The sequence below is a fragment of the Narcine bancroftii genome, chromosome 1, assembly GCF_036971445.1.
Source record: "Narcine bancroftii isolate sNarBan1 chromosome 1, sNarBan1.hap1, whole genome shotgun sequence".
Lineage (NCBI taxonomy): Eukaryota > Metazoa > Chordata > Chondrichthyes > Torpediniformes > Narcinidae > Narcine > Narcine bancroftii.
Window position 1 is genome coordinate 42,714,141 of NC_091469.1, and position 18,369 is coordinate 42,732,509.

Genomic DNA, 18,369 nt, shown 5'->3' on the forward strand with positions numbered 1-18,369 from the left:
CTATACGAAGACATTTTCAACGGGTCTCTATCATTTTTCAGGATTACAGTAATTAAAGCACTAGAGCAAGAATCTGGTAACTGATACTGTTCAGCCACTTGTAATATCTCCCCAAACACCGAAGATACATCTTCATAAAAAGTTTTATAAAATTCCACCGAAGACCCATCATCGCCTGGTGACCTCCCATTGGGCATCTCCAACATAGCCGCCTTAATTTCTAATTCTGTAAATGAAGCTTCCAGAACCATAACATCCTCCTCTTCTAATGCTGATAACATTAACTTGGATAAATAAGAATCAATAGAACCACTATCCTGTTTCCCCTCAAAAGTATATAATTTTTTATAAAATGAATAAAACTGGTCATTAATTTCCTGAGCTTTATAGGTAACTGTTGAATTCTTTTTTACAGCATTAATAATCCATGAAACCTGTTCCTTCTTTAATTGCCATTCAAGTACCTTGTGTGCCCTCTCACCCAACTCATAATAACGCTGCTTAGATCGATGAATTAAACATTCAGATTGATAAGTCTGCAATGTATTATCACACAATTTCAATTTAGTCAAAGTCACTTTTTTTTAATCTTCTGTCACTTCCTTCTGAAATTCCTTCTCCAATTCATCAATTTGCTTTTCTAATTCAAAGCTTTCAACCATATACTGCTTCTTAACTTTAGTGGTATAACTAATAATCTGTCCACTTAAATAAGCTTTTAATGCATCCCATAACACAAAACAACTTTTTGCTGAATTAACATTTTCAGACAAAAAAAGTAATCTGTTCTTTACATAAAATACAAACTCTGGTTTTTCAACAACATTGTGTTAAATTTCCATCTATAAGATGACCGTACTACTTCTGAACTTGGAAAAAATAATAAAGAATGATCTGATATAACTCTGCTTTTATATTCTGCCTGTGATACCCTTCCTTGTAAATGTCCCGATACTAAAAAAAAATCTATTCTAGAAAATGGATCATGTCGAGACAAATAAAAAGAAAAATCCTTCTCTGTAGGATTCTTTGGCTTGGCTTCGCGGACGAAGATTTATGGAGGGGTATGTCCACGTCTGCTGCAGGTTCGTTGGTGACTGACAAGTCCGATGCGGAACAGGCAGGCATGGTTGCAGAGGTTGCAAGGGAAAATTGGTTGGTTGGGGTTGGGTGTTGGGTTTTTCCTCCTTTGTCTTTTGTCAGTGAGGTGGGCTCTGTGGTCTTCTTCAAAGGAGGTTGCTGCCCGCCGAACTGTGAGGCGCCAAGATGCACGGTTGGAGGTGATATCAGCCCACTGGCGGTGGTCACCAAGAGATTTCTTTAAGCAGTCCTGTACCTCTTCTTTGGTGCACCTCTGTCTCAGTGGCCAGTGGAGAGCTCACCATATAACACGATCTTGGGAAGGTGATGGTCCTCCATTCTGGAGTCGTGACCCACCAAGCACAGTTGGGTCTTCAGCAGCATAGATTCGATGCTTGCAGACTCTGCCAGCTCAAGTTCTTCGATGTTGGTGATGAAGTCATTCCAATGAATGTTGAGGATGGAGCAGAGACAGCACTGATGGAAGCGTCCTAGGAGCCATAGGTGATGCCGGTAGAGGACCCATTATTCGGAGCCGAACAGGAGCGTGGGTATGACAACGGCTCTGTACACGCTGATCTTTGTGTGTTTCTTCAGGTGGTTGTTTTTCCAGACTCTTTTGTGTAGTCTTCCAAAGGCGCTATTTGCCTTGGCGAGTCTGTTGTCTATCTCTTTGTCGATCTTTGCATCAGATGAAATGGTGCAGCCGAGATAGGTAAACTGGTTGACCGTTTTGAGTTCTGTGTGCCCGATGGAGATGTGGGAGGGCTGGTAGTCATGGTGGGGAGCTGGCTCTGAATGGGCAACTAAAGCGGCATCATCTGCAAAGAGTAGTTCACGGACAAGTTGCTCTTGTGTCTTGGTGTGAGCTTGCAGGCGCCTCAGATTGAAGAGACTGCCATCCGTGCGGTACCGGATGTAAACACCGTCTTCATTGTTGAGGTCTTTCATGGCTTGTTTCAGCATCATGCTGAAGAAGATAGTAAAGAGGGTTGGTGCGAGGATGCAGCCTTGCTTCACGCATTGTCAATGGAGAAGGGTTTGGAGAGCTCATTGCTGTATCTGACCCAACCTTGTTGGTTTTCATGCAGTTGGATAACAATGTGGAGGAACTTTGGGGGCATCCGAGGCACTCTAGTATTTCCCAAAGCCCTTTCCTGCTCACGGTGTCAAAGGCTTTGTTGAGGTCAACAAAGGTGATGTAGAGTCCTTTGCTTTGTTCTCTGCATTTTTCTTGGAGCTGTCTGAGGGCAAAGACCATGTCAGTAGTTCCTCTGTTTGCGCAAAAGCCACACTGTGATTCTGGGAGGACATTTTAGGCAACACTAGGTATTAGTCTATTAAGGAGAATCCTAGCGAATATTTTGCCTGCAATGAAGAGCAGCGTGATTCCCCTGTAGTTTGAGCAGTCTGATTTCTTGTCTTTGTTTTTGTACAGGGTGATGATGATGGCATCATGAAGGTCCTGGGGCAGCTTTCCTTGGTCCCAGCAGAGCATGAAAAGCTCATGCAGTTTGGTATGCAGAGCTTTGCCGCCAGCCTTCCAAACCTCTGGGGAGATTCCATCCATACCTGCTGCTTTGGCACTTTTCAGTTGTTCAATTGCCTTATATGTCTCTTCTCATCATTGTACTACCAGCAATCTGGCAGCCATTTTAACATTGACACCAGATGAAATTGAAGAACCAGTGTACGATTGTTTGCAGCGTAATCATTTTTGTCAAAACAGTCGAGAAGATCACTGGGGTCTCTCTTTCCTCTTTCCTCTGTAGTATCCACTAAATTTAAATCCTTCATCAAGGCCCCAGTTTGTATCACCATCTTTGATTTCTTTATACTTTTTGGGGATCTGTCCAACAAAGGATCCAAGACACAATTAAAGTCTCCCCCAACTAAAATATTTTCATTAGCTTGATTTAATAACAAAAAAGCATTCGAAATAAAACACTCATCATTCACGTTAGGTGCATAAACATTAAGCAAAGACTAAGATTCAGTAAAAAATTTACAATTCACCTTTAAAACCCTTCCAGCATTCCCTTCCATAGTTTGCAACTCAAAAGACAAATTCTTATGAATTAGAATTGCTATACTCCTTGCCTTAGAATTAAATGAAAAAAAACATATGCCCAACCCAATTTCTCTTCAATTTCAAATGCTCTTTTTCAGTCATATGTGTTTCTTGTAAAAAAGCAATATCAATTTTCATTTTTTTGATATAAGCCAAAACTCGCTTTTGCTTAATCGCATTATTTAATCCCTGAACATTAAAAGTTGCAAATTTCAAATTAGACATCCTTACCAACTAACAATATACTCACTTACTACAAAATATCGCTCCCCTTCTAATAAATGAAAACCACTCTCCCCTAAATATTTTTTTAAAAGAGAATATATAGAGAAAAAAATGTAATTATCCCCCCCCAAAAAAAACACTACACAAAGGTATTAATGCCCTAAAAACTGGGTGTGGTAAACCCCACTAGTGGCAGATGACTAGCAAAGATTTCAGTGCTATACACCACCCCCCCCACCCAGAAATACATCATTCACATTAATACAATTCGATACTGTAAATATATTCAACCCAATTAATTCATTCCCAATGATTGTTCCGGATCTTCAATGTCAATAAGACTTTGTGTTAAAACCTCTTTCTTTCCATTTTTTCCACTTTTCCTATTCTTCTCATTCTGCCCATTTCCATTTCCATTTGTCCTCTTTTTGGGCGACGATCACAAAACTCTTCCATGTCCTCGTAAATCCGGTAATGAATTAGCAAAAATTAATGCATCATGATCATTCTCAAAATATTGAGATTGAAAGGTACCATAAAAGACCTTTAACACAGCAGGATATCGAAAAGCAAATTTATAACCCTTCCGCCACAGTACTTCTTTAGCCGAATTAAATTCCCATCATCGTCTAATAATTTCTTGAGTCAAATCTGCGTTTAAAAAAAATACTCTATTATTCTGGATCATCATTGGAGATTGACTTTGTCGCCTTCTGTCCCACCAACCGTAATATCATTTCTCTGTCTTGATAGTTCAGGCACCGAACTAAGACCACTCGTGGTGGTTGTCCCGGTAACAGTTTCTTTCATAACAGTCTATGTGCCCTCTCCAATACTAAACCTCCCAAAAAAAACTCTTTGCCCAACACCTCGGGAATCCAGCTCTTGAAAAATCTTATTGGATCAGTGTCTTCTGGAAGACCCAGAATTTTCACATTGTTTCTCCGACTGATTTTCCAATGAATCAATTTTTTTCAGTAAGTCTTTCTTCTGGACTCCCCAATCCACAAACAAATCTTCCACTTTCTCTATTTTTTCCTTATTACGTACAACTTGAATTTTACATTCAGAAAAAGCTCTTTCAATTTTTAAAAAATTTTCTTGCACTGTATCCACTGATTTAATACATTTACTGACATCCCTCTTAAGTGTAGATATATCTTCAGATATTTTAGTTGTCACATCCAAAAATCCTTGAGTCATTTGTTTAGACATATTGTCCATATGATAGGCAATCCCTTCCAAAACTGTACAAACAGACTCCATTCCAGTTCCACATCTTGAGGCCTACCTTCTCTAGACTCCACCTCCAATTATTCCTGTGAACTGCTCATTAAAGGTAAGTCTTCTTCTTCTTCTTCCAATGTTGTCAGGCCCTTCCCGGTGCAGCTGCGGGTCTGCACACCCGACAGCCCACACGTAGTCCAGTAACTCACGGACATTTGAGTCACTGCACATGCCTGGCAAGGCCAGGGACCATGCAGAGGCAGCTTCCAATGCCATTCTGCGCATCCCCGGCTCACCCGACGGCAGCCCGGGCTCAAGGACCCTTCTCTCAGCCGGGTCGCCCGTGTGTCCGACATTGCAAATGCGCGAATCAATTCTGGCCAAACTCGTCAACATGCCAGCACCATCTTGTGGAGACAAGGTTGGTGCTGGTGGAATACTCAGCCTGGCAGGAGTTCTCTGTGCCTTGAAGGTTCCAAACGACAATTCCGTGGCTTCAACTGGGCAGGTAGGCCTCAATTCTTCAGCACTTTTAAAAGGTAATTTCTTCTGTAAATTAGCTTTTGTTTTTTTAACATTAGTTGCCATTGTGACCCACTAATGTTCCCAAAAATAAAGATACAACTTTTATTCACTTAGATAAACTTTAAAGACAGGTCCTTACAAAACTGGGTGAGGAGGAGTGGGATCGCATGTCTGCCCTCTACACCATCTTGCCACACCCCCTAACTTATCACTATTGACTTAACAAACCTAACTTAACCCTCTTCTAATTCTAAGCACACCTGAGAGAAAGCCTGTTTGACTCTCTCTGCTTGCAAAACCACATGACCTTCTTAGAACAGCAAATTCCACTGCAGACAGAATGAGGCCGTGACAAGCTCTTTCATCTGTTTCCTTTTTGTAAACAACAATCCATTAGTGAAGTCCCTTGAGCACTTTCCAAAGCTTTTGTAAAGGCTTTGAGGCCCCGACATGTCTAGCATTAGTAGAGTTCCAGTATTTTAAATAAGATCTGTTTTAAAGTTGTTGAATGTGACCTAAACTAACAAACCCTGCCCCAATTTATCTCCCAAAATCATGTCTATATTCTGTCACACTGAAGAGAGAGGTATGTAAGTGCCAATTCACAGGACAGGAAAAGACAACAGAGAGTGGTGAACTTGACCACCACCTTCATGGGAAAAAAAATCTCAGGGTTGTAGGCGATGTATGTACTCTGACAATAAATCTGAACTTTGAACTTTAATTCTCACACTGAAAACACAAAGTTTTCTCAACAAATATATGCAGCAAATAATTAAACAGGTCATTAATCCTATTCATCTTATTCCTTATAAAGAAACAATCTAGATCCTGTAGCTCAGATACAAAAGCAAATGTTTCTTCAATTTAGCTCAATATAGCGTCACCAAATTTAGCGGGATTTTGAATTCATCACATGATTCTTCAGATTGGGCATTCACAAGCTATGAAGTTTACTTTTTCTTGCTACAGGACATATTCCTGACATAATTATTAAATGTGAACCAATTATCACTGTTAATGATCACCAATGAGTATAGATAAACTGTGATGGATATTGTTACATTGTAATTTACCAGTATTAGATTTGGTGCATTAAAAAAACAGAACCTCTCATGAAAGAGCAAAACTTGCTTATCAATTTTGTGCTGTTAAGGAATATGGTTGAAAGACAGTACAACAAAAGTATATCAAATATTGATGGTAAAGGTCACTTTGTTAATTATGTCTTCTTTATAATATCAGTAATGCATCCACATCTCAATTATTGAACTGGGCCAAGCAGCAACTTTGGAAATAATATAGATACTGCAACTATTTTGATTGGGTGGCTGAATTATGAGGAGAAATTATGTAGAAATACCATCAAAAATAACAATTGCAAATAATCTGAAAGATAACGACATTTATACTTCAATTTAAATTCTTCTACTGATCCATCCACAACAATAAAATAGAATAAAAATAGTTGATAAAGAAACCCTAAAAACTCTCAGTAAAACTTAACGTCCATAATCGAACTTTATCAACCTTTGAAACTTCAAAGATTTGCAATCTAGTGCAAATGTACATCAATCCAACAAGCTGCAGACATATTCAAGGAAGCTTTAAATCCTAGACTACATTCAAGAAAGAAACTGGTGAAATTGGAGCAGCATGGATGGTGTTGCAGTTAGCATAACGCCTTCACAGTGCCAGTGATCGGGCTGGCAGTGGTTCGAATCCTGTGCTGTCTGTAGGGAGTTTATATGTTCTTCAGGGGCTTTGTTTTCTTCCCACCCTTCACCAAAATGCATACCAGTGTGTAGATTAATGGGGTGTAAATTGGGTGGCACAGTGTCGTAAGGCAGATTTGACTATATGTCTAAATTTTAATTTAAAATAAGGAAGATAATTCCTACATTCTCCTCAACCCAAAGAAGCCGAGACAGGGATTTGTTAGAGCTGCAACTTCCCAAAGTGCAGGTCTTCATCTACAGAGACCACCCAAGCTAAAGCTTAACTGTAGCTCTGGAGAGAGACTTCAATACAACTTTAGACAGAGAATGTGCCTCCTGTGCCAGTCTTTTGTGTATCACCCTTTAACACAATCTCTCAAGATCATACTGTGAGAGCAGTGCCACCAGCTTCAAAATCCTGAGGCATGTTTCAGAGTAATGGAGTAACACAGGCAAAAGGCTACAGAACTGTTCTATGAGAAATTAAATAGAAATGTATTATTTTAAGGGTTAGAAATAATTCTTAGAAATAACTAAACATTTAATGGAATTTGGCTTTGTTTCACAGAATGTGGGTCAGAGCGAAAGAAGGAGCACTAACGTAATAAGGGGAGCTGGCAAACAATTCTATGGCCTCAAACAAGTTTCTCAAATGGTGCGTCTCTTGTTCCGGGTGCAGCGATGTCATGAAATGATATTCCAGAAGGAGAATATAAATAGCCAGAGAACATGGTCCATATTGGTCCTAACAATATTGGTGAAAAGAAGGAAGGATGTGGTTCTGCGACATGAATTTAGAAAGTTAGGCTATGGATATAATAGTAGCAGGGGAGGAGGGTCTGATAGAGATTTTGGCATCTTCGTTTGCTATAGGTGAGGTACCAGAGGACTAGAGGATAGCTAATGTTATGTCATTGTTCAAAAAGTCTGGAAACTGCAGGCTAATAAGCCTAAGTCAGTGTTGGAGAAGTTTTTGAGGGACAGGATTTATGTTCACTTCTAAAGGCGGGGTTTGATTAGGAAGAGCAGCATAGTTTAGTGCAGGGGATATTATGTGTCACAACACAGTTGATTGAATTTTTTTGAGGAAGCAATCAGGAAAATTGATAAAGAGAGAGCAGTAGACATGGTGTGTAGAGTCTTGAGTGAGGGTTTTGATATGGTAACTTACTGTTACCTGAAGATTAAGGTACAGGGAATGTGAAGCAGGTAGGATTGGAGACCAGTTTTCTGACGGGAAATCTATTACAAGAAATCTATCACAAAAATCAGTGCTGGGAACTTTGTTGTTTGCAATATACATTTTATTAAGCTGGAAATTATGCAAAAAAATTCATCAAACTCTTATTGGTTGGCTTGAATTGTGAAGAGAGGTTGGATAGGCTGGGATTTTACTTCTAGGACTGTAGGAGGCTGAGAATGGGCCTCACAGGAGTTCCTAAAATCATGAAGAGATAGATATGGTAACTAGTCATCATCTTTTTCCAGGTCCCTGTCTAAATATCTTTTGAATATTACAATTGCCCTGCCTCTACCACTTCCTCTGGCAGCTTGTTCCATATACCCACCACCCACTGTGTGAAAAATGTGCCCCTTAGATCCCATTTAAATCTTTATCCTCAAACATGTTCTCCAGTTCTAGATTCCCTTACCTAAGCAAAAAGGGCTATTACTATTTATTTATACCCTCATCATTTAGTAAACCTCAATTAAAAAGGAAAAAAGAATTTGCATATGGAAAATCAGAATTCAGAGAGTTTTCTAAGAATGCAATCTTTCTATAATAGTGGGGTACACTGCTCATGTCAAGTACCCTGCATTACAGTATGTTACATGCACTTTATATTATCAAAAGTAGATAAGTGGGGGCGTGGCAAGATGGCGTAGGGAACAGACGTGCCTTCCAGACCTCTCCTGACTCTGATTTATTGTTTTGTCTTTAAGTGCCCGTTAAAGTTCTTTTAAAAGTTTATAAATAATAAGAGGTGCTGGATTAATACCTAATGGTTTATATGCAAAAAAAAGGTAAAAGAAAACATCAACAGACTGTTAAAAAACTACACTTTCTGAAATTATCTGAGCCTACTTGTTTACAAGAAGCCAGGACTCAACGTAGAATGGATCCAGAAGAAGACGTACAGAATTTGGCATTGAAACTCCGTTTTAAACCGGTAAGGCTCTCTGAAGGTCGCACACAGCAGCTTTCAGAACAAAGAGCTGGCTGGGTGCCAGTATTTCACACAACGGCCACTGTGAGTGCTGTTACTGAGACTTTGACAGTTGAATCAGCTGGGGCGCCACCAGCTGGAGAGTTAAAGAGCTGTCATTCGACTGCTACAGTGGTGGCGCTGCAAAATGCATCTTCAATTACAACGGTTTTTCCAGACATCGATTCAGTGAAGATGATTAAAGAGATTTGGCTTAAAGATAACCCTGATCTTCAGTCTCCTGGCATTGCTGGGGGGACTTTGAGAGGGATTTTTATATGAAGTCAAACTGCTAGAAAAGATACTAAATTAAGGGAAGGGACAGAAGATCCTGTGGTCTCTAAGGAACAGCAAGACCCCATTATGCCTGAATCTACTTCTGTTGAAATGTCTGTTAAGGATCTTGAAGATAAGATATATTCTGTATTGAGTCACTTAGCTAATTTTGTGAACCCGTTTATTTCCAAGATTAATGCGATGGTGGAAGCCATTAATGGAGCTTTTAAGCTTGAAACCATTGAAAGATTTGAAGTGTGTGATCAAGGTTTAGTCGATGTACAGGATCAACTGCAAGATGAAAATAGAATAATTGAAACATTGAAGATCCAAAATAAAAATTTAGCAAAAAAGGTTGATTATTTGGAGAATCAATCTAGATGGAACAACGTGAAAATTGTTGGTTTGCCAGAAGACATAGAAGGACCAGATCCAAGAAAATTTTTTACTGAATGGATTCCACGAGTGTTAGGACAGGATAAATTCCCTGAAGGTTTAATACTGGAACGAGCTCATAGAGTTTTAAGAAGAAAATCTTTTTCAGGACAGAATCCAAGACCTGTTCTGATCCGTTGTTTAAACTATTGAGACAGAGAGATAATTTTACGTACGGCTATTAGAAATGCCCAGCAAAATAGATCTCCTTTGATGGTTCAGAATAATCCTGTTTTCTTCTATCAAGATTTGAGTCAAGAAATTATGTTTCAATGACGCAAATTTAATTCTGTGAAAGAACGGTTGTGGAAAAAAAGACATAAGGCAACATTCAGGTATCCTGCGGTACTGAAGATATTTCAGGATGGAAATCAGCCAAAGTTCTTTGACAATCCTAAAGAGGTTATGGACTTTGCTCAGTCTCTACCAATCATGCAGTTTCAGGAACGATGTAGTCCTTCAAGGTCTCCAAAGAGAGTAGAGATGTAAGGTGGGATCCAGATTTTTAAAAGAAATGGAAGCAATGGTGACCGAAGTGGTAACGTTGATTTAAAAAAATAAATCTTTTATCTTTTTTTTGAGAAGAGTTTAAATAGTTTAAATAATGATGATAGTTTAATGAAATGGGAGTTGGGAGAGGGAACTGGGTGGGCACTAGTTTCCAGAAGTCATCAGCTACCTGTGAGTTATCTCACACCCAATAATTTGTGGGAGTTACCGCTTTGGGCGGTTTAAACAGGAGGAGGTAGTTGTGACCTCCGACCTGTTTTTTTTTCTTTTTAATTTTCGGGTTAAGAAGTGAAGGTTTTTTTAATTATTTTTTTAAACTAAATAATTTTTTAAAACTCTTTTTGTTTTCTGATTGTAATTGAGAGGGAATTAGGAGGTTTTTTTCTCTCCTTTTTTTTCTCTTTTTTTGGGGGGGGTTTCTCTTTTTTCTCTCTTTTTTAAGAGGATGATGTCACAGAAGATAATAAGTCAGAAATTGAGGATGTTGAATTAGATGAAGAGGAAGATGAGGGGAAAGGTGATAAGAAGAAAAAGAAGAAAACCAAGTACAAATACATTGAGGGAGAAGAGTTTAATAAAATTAAGTTAATTTCGATAGAGAATTTTGAAGATGTTATAAATGAAGAATATGGAGAATTTTATAAGAGTTTGAACTTTTTTTCTTTTTTTTATATAAGGGGAGGGGAAGGGAATAAAAAGTTTATCTGATTGTTTTTCTAAGGGATGTTTTTGCTCTCGATGAATTATAAAGGAAACTTGGTATTAATGGAAATTCTGTATTTATGTATTATTTATGATTTTTTGTATAACGGATATGTGGTTTATATATGATTTTAATATTTGAACTTAGTTTTAAAGTGGATTTCATTTGTTAAATACATGTATTATGTTTGATTTAAATATATGTTTAAGGGTATTATTTTAGTATTGATTTTTTTTGTTGTTTGTAATTTTTTTTGTTGTTAAGTTTTATCCTTTTTTTTGTAAGTGGGGTTTTTTTCTATTTTATTTACAACATTGTTAATTAATTCTTCACTCTTTATTTTGGGGGAGGGTTGGACTAATTTTAAATTAGACGATTAATGTTGTGTTATAATTATTGGGGGGGGTTAATTTGTGTAGTTTAATGATGTAGTATTCTAATTTTTATTATCTTATTTTTTATTATTTCTTTAAATGTAATTTTTATTTTATTCATGTCATAAAGTTTTAAATAAAGTTTATTAAAAAAAAACAAAAGTAGATAAGTAATGACCATAAATATTGCATGATTTCTGTGATTACTGTGCTATGACTCCATTTGTGGGAGAAGATTGCAGAAGTTCATGAAACTTGTTTGAACAACATAGATACCAAAAGGAAAATATGGCATTTCAATCCTATGCTTTAGTGTTTACTTTCTGTTCTCAGCAGCTATAACTGAATGGCAGAACTAAAACTATTACGATGGAATTGTGCGTGCAGTAGCTTTTTAAACCTGCATCATAAATTGATTTTCAAATTTACAGCAAAGAAACATAGAACTTAACTGCTCGTATCAACACTCAAACTATCTTTGCTTTTGATTTAAATTGGAAAGTAAAATTTGAGTTTTTTTCAATCATCTCAAAATGATGAATATTTATATTTTGCAGTAACATTTGAATAATTCCTTTGGTATACATAGTAATACCAGCATGTTGAGTAGGTCACACAACAGACTGTGAAATCTTATTAATGATTCGATTGATTTGCGCGAAGGCTGATCGTTCTAATGTGTTTGACTACATAGCCTCGGTGTGCTATGAGAATTAAATATCTGAGAATTGTGACACAGCCTTAGTTCCACAGAATACTGAGACCAGTGTATAAAAATATCCTGACAAGAACAGAATCACAAAATATTTGACTGCTTAAAGATTTGAAGGTGTGTAATTGAGTGATAATTTCCATCATTGCAAATTAAATGTCACCAGGATTAAAGGGCTGGCGATGAAGGGCGAGGCCAGATAAGATGATGAATTTTCCCTGGAGTACAGATGTGACCTTATAGAAATTTTTAAAAATCATGAGGGGCATGGACAGGGCTGGTTTTAAGCCTATTATACCAATTTGATCAAATTGGGCCCCGCGCACGTGTTTGAGCCCAGGCTTTGAGCAGAGAACACTGTGACGGACTTTGTTTAAACTGGTAAGAAAATAATAATACTATAGGCCTTATAAACTGAGGGTTTTGTCAGTGAACTCGTGAAGTTATTGCCCTTAATTGATCATATTATCTCAGTGAAATATTTTTAGAAAATATGTCTTCAATTAAACTATTGGCTATAGGCCTCCTTTGTCTCCCAAGCCAAAAATTTCATGTTTCGTATTCATTTCACCCAGAAAGATAGATGTATTCTGGAGCTGATGAAGCATCTCATTATTATCAAGATCAAAACAAGCTATAGGCTAATCAATAAGAGAACTTGTACTTTAATATGAGATTGAGATAGCGTCATGCTAGCCTAGGCCCTAGCCTATAGTCTAGGCTTAAGCAGTTAGCCTGAGTGTAAATAGCCTATGCCTAAGTATAGAATTTATGACAAGGTTAGCAATTGTAGATGGAATTGGTGAGGATATTCGGGTCTCATTAAGATGAATAACCCCGAAGTTAGGTTAGTTTAAGTTGATCTTTACTAGGCTAGGCCGCTGTGGGGGTTATAGCCGACATCTTTACGAGCTGGTTTACAAGGTTATTCAGCTATAGGAGCATGTACTGTACATCTCGGGGTTATTCATCTTTACAAGATCCAGATATTCTTAGCATGGCTGCCTCTGTCATTGATTCATAATTTTGCAATGGTTTGATTTAGTATCAAAATAGTACTCGGCTACTGTTACTAACTGTGCTATTGCACTACCAGGGCTTAATATAGCCTATTTCATGTTTTTGGTGATTTGGAACAGGTGCAGTTTAGCTTGACAATGCTGAAATTGTTTTCTTCAGGGGAAAATTTAATCCATTACATGCATCAGTTTTTCCGCCAATTTTCTAGCAACAAATTAGCGCTAGACATTTGACTAGAAAATCAGCGAAAAAAAACGGCAAAATTAAAGTGCGTCCCCCCGTTCTGGAATGTAACCTTAACTAACTAACCTAACCTAACTAACCTAACCATTACTAGAAAAAGGCAATTCTTACCTTATTCGAAGTTGTTGTCATTCAACAAATCCAGAATCGGTCATTTGTTTTGCTGTTTGGTGGCGTTCACAAGTTGAGAGTTGGGTGCATTGTTCCAAGGTCAGCAGCTGACGTTGGGACAACATAAAGCTAATGAGCAAAATGACGTGGGATTGACGTTGGTTTCTTACCTTGTACCAACGACAACGACAACATTGTTCCACTGTTGGAACAACGTAGACATGTTATCAGGGATGGTGAGTCCAATTTTATAACAAATTGCTAACATCAAGTTTTTTGTGTAATTTTAAATCTAAATATTTTTAAATATACTTCTTTTACCTTTTTTACCTTAAAAATATAGCCCAGAGAATTAGCAGCTTAAAATTTGTATGTCATTTTACATGGCAAGCACAAGCAAAGATAGAGACAAAGGGCATAAGTATTTAAGTGGCAACCAGAAACGAGCAGTGGCCAAGGCAAAGGTAGCTGAAAATGAAAAACATAGAGGTGCTGTCATAAAATTCCTTGTCACTCCATCTTTGAAATGCCCATGTATTGAGGATGAAGAAAACAAAAACAATTCAGAAAATGACAGTACAACCTTGAGTCCAATTACAGTTGATGAATACAATGATGAAATTGATAACAAGTTAGAATAGGATGACACAGCTGTGAATCAAATTGAAGACAATCTCACTACACCCCAAGACAGTGCCAAAACGGGAAGTCCACTTAAAGCCAAAAAAGACCAAGCCCAAACATCACGCAATGATGGATCATCCATGAGTACAGTTGTAATTAACATTTATGATGACCCAGCCAACTGGCCAGCATATATAAGTCAAAATATAAGAGATTATTTAACAATGAAAGGTCCTCCTATTCTAGTGAACAACTTTCCACGAAATGAAAAGGGACTGTGTTTTTCAAAGTTTCACTGTAAGAGAAAACTTCCAAATGGGGAGTGTGCTTTTATTGTAAACTTTTTAGTAAGAACACAACCAGTCCACTATCAACAAGTGGATTCAACAACTGGTCTAATCTTCATACAAGGTTGTGAGAGCATGAAAATTCTAAAAACCATTTGGAAGCCACATGGAGTTTCTGGGAGTTACACCAAAGACTTTGTAGTGGACAGACAATTGAAAAAGAACTTGAAATAATCGTCAATGAACATGCAAAGCACTGGCAGCAAGTATTCAAAAGGATAGTAGCAATAGCACAGTTTCTTGCTGAGAGAAATCTAGCATTTAGGGGAACAGAGGAAAAAGTTGGTAATGAGACTGTCCACAATGGAAACTTTTTAGGTCTTGTTGAGCTGTTTGGAAAGTTTGACCCTGTTCTTGAAGAACATTTGCGAAAAGTCAAAACCCACGAAATTCATAATCATTATTTAGGAAAAGATACTCAGAATGAACTACTAGACATTATGGCTACAGCTGTTTTGAATGAGATACTGAAATGCGTAAAAGCAGCTAAGTACTACGCCATAATTTTCGACTGCACACCTGATATGAGTCACCAAATGTCTCTAACGATCAGGTATGTGTCTGATGGTAACTTGGCTCCTTCAGGTATTTATGAACATTTCATAAAGTTTATGGAGGTTGAAAGTAGCACAGGGGAAGATTTATATAAAACATTAAACACAGTGAAGGAATTAAATTTAGAGGTGAAAGATATTCGAGGCCAAGGTTATGACAATGGTAGCAACATGAAAGGTCACACATCTGGAGTACAAGCACGATTGTTGAAGGTTAATTCAAGAGCTTTCTTTGTAACCTGTGCATGTCACAATTATAATCTTTTACTCGGAGATGTAGCCAAGTGTTGTCCAGATGCTATAACATTTTTTGGGATCTTGCAAAGGATCTACATATTGTTCTCAGCATCAACTAAGAGGTGGGCAGTTTTTAACAAACATGTACCCGGGTTATCAGTGAAACCCTTGAGCAACACAAGGTGGGAGTGTCAGATTGATAGTGTTAAAGCTATTCGTTATCAGGTTGGAGAAGTATATGATGCACTTGTGGAAATATCAGAGATAACAAGGTAAAAGCAGAAGCTGAATCTTTAGTAAACCAGCTGAAAGACTACAAATTTTTAGTTTTGATATTTTGGCATGAAGTATCTTTTAAAGTTAACTATGTAAGCACAGTGTTCTCGCACCAACCCTCTTTTCAATCTTCTTCAGCATGATGCTGAACCAAGCCATGAAAGACCCCAACAATGAAGACGCTGTTTACATCCGGTACCGCACGGATGGCAGTCTCTTCAATCTGAGGCGCCTGCAAGCTCACACCAAGACACAAGAGAAACTTGTCCGTGAACTACTCTTTGCAGATGATGCCGCTTTAGTTGCCCATTCAGAGCCAGCTCTTCAGCGCTTGACGTCCTGCTTTGCGGAAACTGCCAAAATGTTTGGCCTGGAAGTCAGCCTGAAGAAAACTGAGGTCCTCCATCAGCCAGCTCCCCACCATGACTACCAGCACCCCCACATCTCCATCGGGCACACAAAACTCAAAACGGTCAACCAGTTTACCTATCTCGGCTGCACCATTTCATCAGATGCAAGGATCGACAATGAGATAGACAACAGACTCGCCAAGGCAAATAGCGCCTTTGGAAGACTACACAAAAGAGTCTGGAAAAACAACCAACTGAAAAACCTCACAAAGATAAGCGTATACAGAGCCGTTGTCATACCCACACTCCTGTTCGGCTCCGAATCATGGGTCCTCTACCGGCACCACCTACGGCTCCTAGAACGCTTCCACCAGCGTTGTCTCCGCTCCATCCTCAACATCCATTGGAGCGCTCACACCCCTAACGTCGAGGTACTCGAGATGGCAGAGGTCGACAGCATCGAGTCCACGCTGCTGAAGATCCAGCTGCGCTGGATGGGTCACGTCTCCAGAATGGAGGACCATCGCCTTCCCAAGATCGTATTATATGGCGAGCTCTCCACTGGCCACCGTGACAGAGGTGCACCAAAGAAAAGGTACAAGGACTGCCTAATGAAATCTCTTGGTGCCTGCCACATTGACCACCGCCAGTGGGCTGATAACGCCTCAAACCGTGCATCTTGGCGCCTCACAGTTTGGCGGGCAGCAGCCTCCTTTGAAGAAGACCGCAGAGCCCACCTCACTGACAAAAGGCAAAGGAGGAAAAACCCAACACCCAACCCCAACCAACCAATTTTCCCTTGCAACCGCTGCAATCGTGTCTGCCTGTCCCGCATCGGACTGGTCAGCCACAAACGAGCCTGCAGCTGACGTGGACTTTTTACCCCCTCCATAAATCTTCGTCCGCGAAGCCAAGCCAAAGAAAAATGTAAGCAAGGATCTACAATGTAAAACAAAGGACATTGATGAAGGCATGAAGTCATTTGAAAAACTATTAGCAAGGCTAAGAATTTATAGAGAGGACGGTTTTAATGATGTCCTAATAGGCACAAATGAATTGGCTGAAGCTGTTGAATTACCATTGGAGTTTAGACAATTTCAAGAAAAAATACTGCTATGTGAGGCAAAAGATCAAGCCTTAGATGATCAAAAGAAGCATACAGAGTTCAGTGCTTCAGCTTAGTACTAGACAAAGCTAGAGTCTAGATTTAAGCAGCTTAAAAGCCATGTAAAATTATTTGGATTTTTAAATAACTTTCAGAGCTTACAAAAGGCGGAAATAAAGAAACACACAGCAGACCTTGAAGAAGCTTTAACTGACACCATACTAAAACAGAGCACTGATGGAAAGGTAATTACTGAAACAACCAAAGATGTGGATGGTTATCTGTTGGCCGAAGAACTTGAAGCTCTGAAAACTTTTCTTCCCTTCAATGTCGTTAAGCCTCAGTCTCTGTTTGAATACCTGGTAGTAAACAATCAATCATAGCATTTCCTAATGTTTTTATTGCTTTGAGGATTTACTTAACAATGGTTGTAACAGTCACATCGGATGAAAGAAGTTTTTCAAAATTAAAACTGATTAAAACATACTTACGGTCAACAATTTCACAAGAGAGGCTAAACAATTTGACGATGCTATCTATAGAAAATGACATTACTAAAACAATTGACTTTGAAGTTATTTTGAAAGATTTTGCAAATAAAAAAGCCAGAAAAGTCTGTTTCTAAAAGACCTGCGGATAATCAATATGTCTGTAATTGTCTGAAATTGTATTAAAAAATTAAAACTTTCATATTGTCTTTCAATATTTAGTATATCAAGCATTTAATGCTTTTGGCTAAGACTGGCATATTACATGAAATATAAAACATCAATTTTGACTTTTGTAGAGTAGAGGCCCCGCTATCAATTTTCTAATTGGGCCCCACAATTCCTAGCACTGGTCCTGGGCATGGATAAAAGTGAATGATCTCTGTCTTTTTCCAAGATAGGGATATCTAAAACTAGGTTTAAGGTGAGAGGAGAAAATTTAAAGTGTGCTTCAGGAACATTTTTTTCCCCACAGAGTGTGGCAGGTATGTGAAGAAATAAAGGTAGGCAAAATTGCAACATTTCAAAATCATGTAGATAGATGCATAGATAAGAAAGGATTAGAGAGATATGGACCAAATGCAGTATATGGGACTAGCCCAGGTAGGTAACTTAGTTGGCATGGGTATGTTAGGCTGAATATCCTGCTTTTTAATAACATTCTCAGGCATCACACGTTCCAAATACGTTTATGTTAACTTTCACAGTGTCTGGTTGTAATGTCTATCACTGGAAAAGTTTCCAATGATCCAAGAATATGAAACCCTAACCCCTGCACCATCCCCTCAGCCACTCATTTGTCTGTGCTATCTTCCTATTCTGACCTTCCCTAGCTCATGGCAGTAAGAGTAATCTATATATTACTGTTTCATCTTATATTCATATGTGTGAGTTTTTATGGATGAAGGAAAAGGTTCTTTACTTTAAACTTGTTGTAAACAGCACATGAGG

General features: G+C 38.4%; 1 long non-coding RNA gene across 2 annotated transcripts in view; it reads left to right on the top strand.

Moving 5' to 3' along the window:
• The window catches only part of LOC138757514 (uncharacterized), a 58,623-nt gene extending 41,055 nt beyond the window's left edge, over positions 1–17,568 (top strand). The window contains exon 4 of one of the 2 annotated variants that reach the window (XR_011353640.1): positions 17,086–17,568. This is a non-coding gene — a long non-coding RNA (uncharacterized lncRNA). Of the gene's footprint in view, positions 1–2,518; positions 2,965–17,085 lie in introns of those variants that run through there. The other variant, XR_011353641.1, reaches the window with a different exon arrangement.
• The last annotated feature ends 801 nt before the right edge of the window (positions 17,569–18,369 follow it).